The sequence below is a fragment of the Culex pipiens genome, chromosome 3 (genome assembly GCF_016801865.2).
Source record: "Culex pipiens pallens isolate TS chromosome 3, TS_CPP_V2, whole genome shotgun sequence".
NCBI classification, from domain to species: Eukaryota; Metazoa; Arthropoda; class Insecta; order Diptera; family Culicidae; genus Culex; species Culex pipiens.
Window position 1 is genome coordinate 77165621 of NC_068939.1, and position 5468 is coordinate 77171088.

Sequence of the window (5468 nt, forward strand, 5' to 3'; positions counted from 1 at the left end):
AAACTGTGCACCTTCTTCTACCCCGGATAAACGAAAACTATATCGATTGCAGTGTGGAACTTAAAAAAACCTTATGAAATATGGTCACCATTTGTAATAATGTTATTTGGCGGACCTCGATAACTATTTGTTAAATGGTTACCATACGTAATAGAGTTATTTTAATGTTCATAATGGTCAACAATTTTCTTGATAACTTTGAACAACTATTTCTGGATGTTTTCTGAAATGGTTACCCTAAATCATAAGGTAATTTTAAAATTCAAATGGTTCAACTGGCGGACTTGGATGATTATTTGTCAAATAGTTACCGTTATAATTAGGGTTTTTAAAAAGTTTGTAATGGTGTTTTTTTCTGAATGACTTTGAAAAACTTTTTGAGGATGTTTACTGAAATAGTTATCCTAAATCAAAAGGTTATTTTAAAGTTCAAATGGTTAACTTCAATACGCGATATTATATATCTGTTCAAAATATTGTAATGATTTTCTAATATGTTTAACCAAATTCAACCAGGTTTTCTTATTATTTTGAATAAAAATTGTGCCTCGGAGCGTAATCCCCATTTTGGAGCACATTTTACAAAAGGCCAAAGTTTATTAGACCGATTCTTCGGCTCCTTTTCAAAAAATTCCCAAGTTTTTTTCAGCGTTTTGGCTGTAGTGGCACAATTAAAGAAGAAACCCCCCAATGTTATTACATATTTGAAAAGATAATTGATTTTCCAACATAGAAATGACATGCATAATGAACAATATTATACCTGTGCTTCTCCTGAAATGAAAATGTAGCGTGACGGGACAACATCGTAAAACTGGAATTTTAAAAGGCACACCAAAAAAATCGACACAGTTTTGCCAGATTGATTTTTTAAAACTTTTGCTCTTCTACACATTATCACAAATTGAAAAACGAATCTTTTGCTCCTTGAACTGAAAGATTTGGTTGAGATTTAAGTTTTTGCCAGCCATTTCTTTTCGTGACGGGACAACGAAAGGAGCAGATTTATGAAAAAACTCCTCTCCCATTCAATGACTTGCAGAACTTATTTGGTCAATATTTTTGGCATCTCAGATAAGAAAACGCATTCAAAGCACATTGCAATTATTAGATCATAATTAAAATGAAATTTTTCATATAAAAAATCACATTGAAAATTGAAAAAAGTGACATTTTGGTGTAGCTTCGCTAAGAATCGGTCATTACGTTTTGTTTATTTTCAACTTCCACATAGATCCTTCGATTCAAAGGACCAATATGGAAACTGATTTGTTTTGTTTTCGAACCCGTGATCGTCTCAGGGAGAAACACAATGTTGTTCAAAACAAAGATCGAAACAAAGCTTGGCCCTTTGTTTCAAATTGGTGAAAGAAACGATTTTTACTTAAAATAAGATTTCTCGTATATTTCTGGTTAATTCCTATCCCGTCGAAAGGTGCGACGTTGTGATTCTTCTAAATAGCAACACATTAAAACATTTGTAAAACATACTTTTATTAAATTTCATTCACTACCGCAAAAATCTTTGATTACCGGATAAATTTCTTCGGATCGCTATCCCGTGTCGCAATGTTTGGTCGTTTCAGGTCATTTCGATTCGACGATCGTGCCCAAAGCACTTCGCGCTGAAGGTACACTTTTTTCCCATGGTGAGCCACTCATACCATCGAAGCCTCCAGCCCGTAGGAAGCATTTCGCAGTTCGACCAAGACGGCCAAGTGATTTTCCGGCTTCGATGCTGGTGGCCCTAAGTCTCGATACCAAGGGAAGCCGAAAATGCCCGACGCCTTGTTGACCAATTCTGTGATGCCGGCGATTCGATGGACACCTTCCAATAAAACAGGACGTTCCGTTTGGGCCCAGATCCGACGAAACATTCTCACCCGTTGCAGCTTGCAGCGAAAATTTTTTGCCATTGGCACAACTGAAATGAAGTGGAGATTAATCAAATAACATCGGCAAAAAACAAATTGTAGAAAATCTTACCGTGGGACGTCTCCGGTGTAACTCTGATTGGAAAATCGATTTTGCACACCAAGATGCACACTTCAATATCGCGATCAGACTTGTATTTCACACAAAAATACTTTAAACTGGCCGCGGCAAGTGAAAAAAAGCTTTAAAAACAAATAAAATTACTTTGCTTGCAAAAGACCAAACAGCAAAGCTGATTCTGTTTTGATGTGGCCTGCTTGGCCAAAAACAAAAGAACAACAAAAACAAACCGTCATCCTGTCTGGCCCAGGGACCATGTGGAAAATGAAACTGTCAATGTTTTCAAAGGCGCTAAAACGCAAAGGGCTGAATACGATCCCACACGAGTAAAACAATCGTTCGGGGCTTATGTTCTTTTTTCATCAATTTTATCGTAATAATTGAATTTTTCCATCAATTTAAGTTTAAGGATGCATACTATACCATTTTTACACATGTTGTGTAAATAATTTTCGCAGTTTGCTTAATTGGTATGAAATAGGAATTGAAAAACTAATTGCAAATTTCATTCTTGTTTTTCTCAATGTTTTGAAAAATGACAATGGCCGTTTTACAATGTTTTACTTGACTTGGTGTTGCAACTCATAAATGAATTCCTCCACGCATGGTCCAAAATGAGTGAATCGAACTTGATTTTGAGTACATCCAGCTGACCGTGTGGAGGAGGAATGTTTGTTTTGATTTTTTATTTTCCCTGTGCCGTCAAAGTTTTTTTTGAGCCGTACAACGTGTTTGAGGACGAGTCCGTGCTGAACCACCGGATGGAGATTCTGTCCAAGCTGAACACGCTGGTCAAGCAGTGGGTGCGCAATGTGTCCATCTCGAAGAACATGCCGTGCTGGCAGAGAAGCTCGGCGGAAAGATCTACACTTTTGGGTCGTACCGGCTGGGCGTTAACCACAAGCGGGCGAATATTGACGCGCTGTGCGTGGCGCCGCGCAACATCGAACGGCAGGACTACTTTGGGTCGTTCCTCGAGCTGCTGAAGAAACAGCCCGAGGTGACAGAGTGCCGCGCCGTCGAGGAGGTGCTTGTGCCGGACGTCAAGATGAACTTAGACGGCATCAAGATTGATTTGCTGTTTGCGCGGTTGGCGCTGAAGGAGATTCCGGACAACTTTGACCTGCGCGAAGATATGCTGCTGAAGAATCTGGACCCCAAGTTGGTGCGCAGTCTGAACGGATGCCGCGCCACCGACGAAATCCTGCGGCTGGTGCCCAACATTGACAACTTTCGGCTGGCGCTGCGTTCGACCAAGCTGTGGGCGAAGAGTAAGTTGAGCTTTGGTTGGTATCTTTTAGGGTTTTTGTTAATATTGGGGTTTTCTTCTATTCATTGTTTTTTTTCTGTTTTCAGAGCATGGAATCTACTCCAACTCTTTGGGTTACTTTGGAGGTGTGTCTTGGGCTATGCTGGTGGCCAGGACGTGTCAGCTCCCAAATGTCGTCGCGGCCACGCAAGTGCACAAGTTCTTTCTGGTGTTTTCGCGCTGGAAGTGGTCCCAGCCGGTGTTCTTGAAGCGGCCGGACACTGTGAATCTGGGCTTTCAAGTGTGGGATCCGCGGGTGAATGTGCAGGGCCGGTTCCACCTGATGCCGATCATCACGCCGGCATATCCGCAGCAAAACTCGACCTTCCACGTGTCTAGCTCGACGCGGAAGGTCATGCTGAACGAGTTCAGCCGCGGCATGCAGATCACGGACGAAATCATGCTCGGCAAGGCCGGCTGGGACAAGCTGTTTGAGGCGCCGAGCTTCTTCTTCAAGTATCGCTACATTATCGTACTGCTGGTGACCTCGAACAACACCGACGACCTCCTCGAGTGGTGCGGACTGGTCGAGTCTAAGATACGCTACCTAATCCAGAACCTGGAGCGAATCCTGCACATCAACCTGGCCCACGTCAACCCGAAGTGCTTCGAGCAGCAGGAGTAAAACCAAAAGGACGACGGCGGCGAGGGCGCAGACAACACTCTGCTCGCTCTGGTTCATGGGGTCAGAGCGGTCAGAGAACCTGAACGTGGACCTGACCGAAAGCATCCAAAACTTTACCGATGCCGTGCACAAACATGCGGTGCGTTGAGCGATTCTACAGCCAAAAAAACGCGTCTCTCACCGAGCTGTTTTCTTTCAGGTGCACATCAAGGTCCTCGAGACGACATGCGACGGCATGAAGACCGAGGCGCGGCACGTCCGGCGGAACCTGCTCAAGCGGGAGCGCAAAAACCAGCGACTCCTTCGCCGTCGCAAATGCGCAAACGACCTGCTCAGAAGAAACTAGAAACTAGAGCGAAATTCGACGGGTTTTGATTCGCGGTGTTTCGGTGAGTGATCGTATCACTATGGCAGCGTTAGGTTTTTTGGCCGCCGTGGAGCTAGCAGTTTTGCTCCACAATGTTAATACATTATGGCTAGAACAAAACAGTGTTTCTAGACTGGTTAGACGAAATCACTGGTGTCGTGGCACCTGTGCCGATGTCGATTTCGACTCTCCGCTAGGTCAGCGACGAATGTCTCGAGTGTGACGAGCGGAAGTTATTAATTCGTTTGGACCGCTCTCTACCATCGCACGTCGATCTTCACAGTGTCAGGTCAGTTAGATTGACCAGCGGAATCACGGTTCCGTTCTCTAGCATCAACGGAATCGGTGATGTGGAGGTGTAGTGTGATATTTTAAACAAATAGGGCGTTTTGTTCCGGTGAAATTAAGTTTCAGATCCTCTGCGAAAGTTATTCCTTGTTTCGCATAATCTACACCAACCATCAAAGGAAACACAGCCTTCAAAAAAGTTAGGGCTTTCCTTCTTTTGAATGCAAAATCTCTTTTTGCATTAAATTTCTAAATCAATTTATCAATAATTTATATTCAACGCAAAATAATATTTGCCTTGCGCGTTCTCTCTTTTCTCTTCTCTCACTACGCTTCGTTACCTGCTCTCGCGCAGGCAAGCGCTTAGCGCAGGCAAAAACAGTCTGAAGTGAAACGTTTGTGCGGCTGGTCGTTGTTTACGTTTTGTGCGCAGGTATAATTTTCAAACAAATCATTTGATTTACCAGATATTTAATTTACATTTTTGTTGATGATCATTTCAGCGCCGTGGAGAACTTGATAAAAACGGAACAGCTGGTGCTGGAGAACTCGATCGGTGATCAAAAGAGATTTTGCCGGCAGCCGGCCGACAATATTGTTCCGCCGAGGATGCGACGAAGCGAACAAACGATTGGCATCAATCAATCTGAATAATCAGATAAGTACATATGATATTTGAATATTATATTCAACTTGATACTTTGTGATTTTTCTTCTTCTTACTTTTTCAGGTTTGGACGATTTTGGCAGTATGATCAACTAAACAGAATCAACATTCAACTAGAATTTAAGCCGCTAAAGTTCAAATACTATTGCTGTGAACCATCCGTCGAAAAGTGAACAATTCTGTAAAAAATAGGTAGGTAGAAAATGTAAGAAAAACT

General features: G+C 42.5%; 1 long non-coding RNA gene and 1 pseudogene across 1 annotated transcript; one reads left to right on the top strand and one right to left on the bottom strand.

Annotated features, from left to right (window-relative positions):
• Positions 1-1475: 1475 nt before the first annotated feature.
• On the bottom strand, positions 1476-2426 carry LOC128093569 (uncharacterized). Its single transcript, XR_008212596.1, has 2 exons — positions 1987-2426; positions 1476-1924 (listed from the first exon to the last, which is right to left on the bottom strand). It is a non-coding gene; the product is annotated as an uncharacterized LOC128093569 (long non-coding RNA).
• Positions 2427-2609: 183 nt separating this feature from the next.
• Positions 2610-5017, top strand: LOC120428569 (poly(A) polymerase type 3-like; annotated as a pseudogene).
• The last annotated feature ends 451 nt before the right edge of the window (positions 5018-5468 follow it).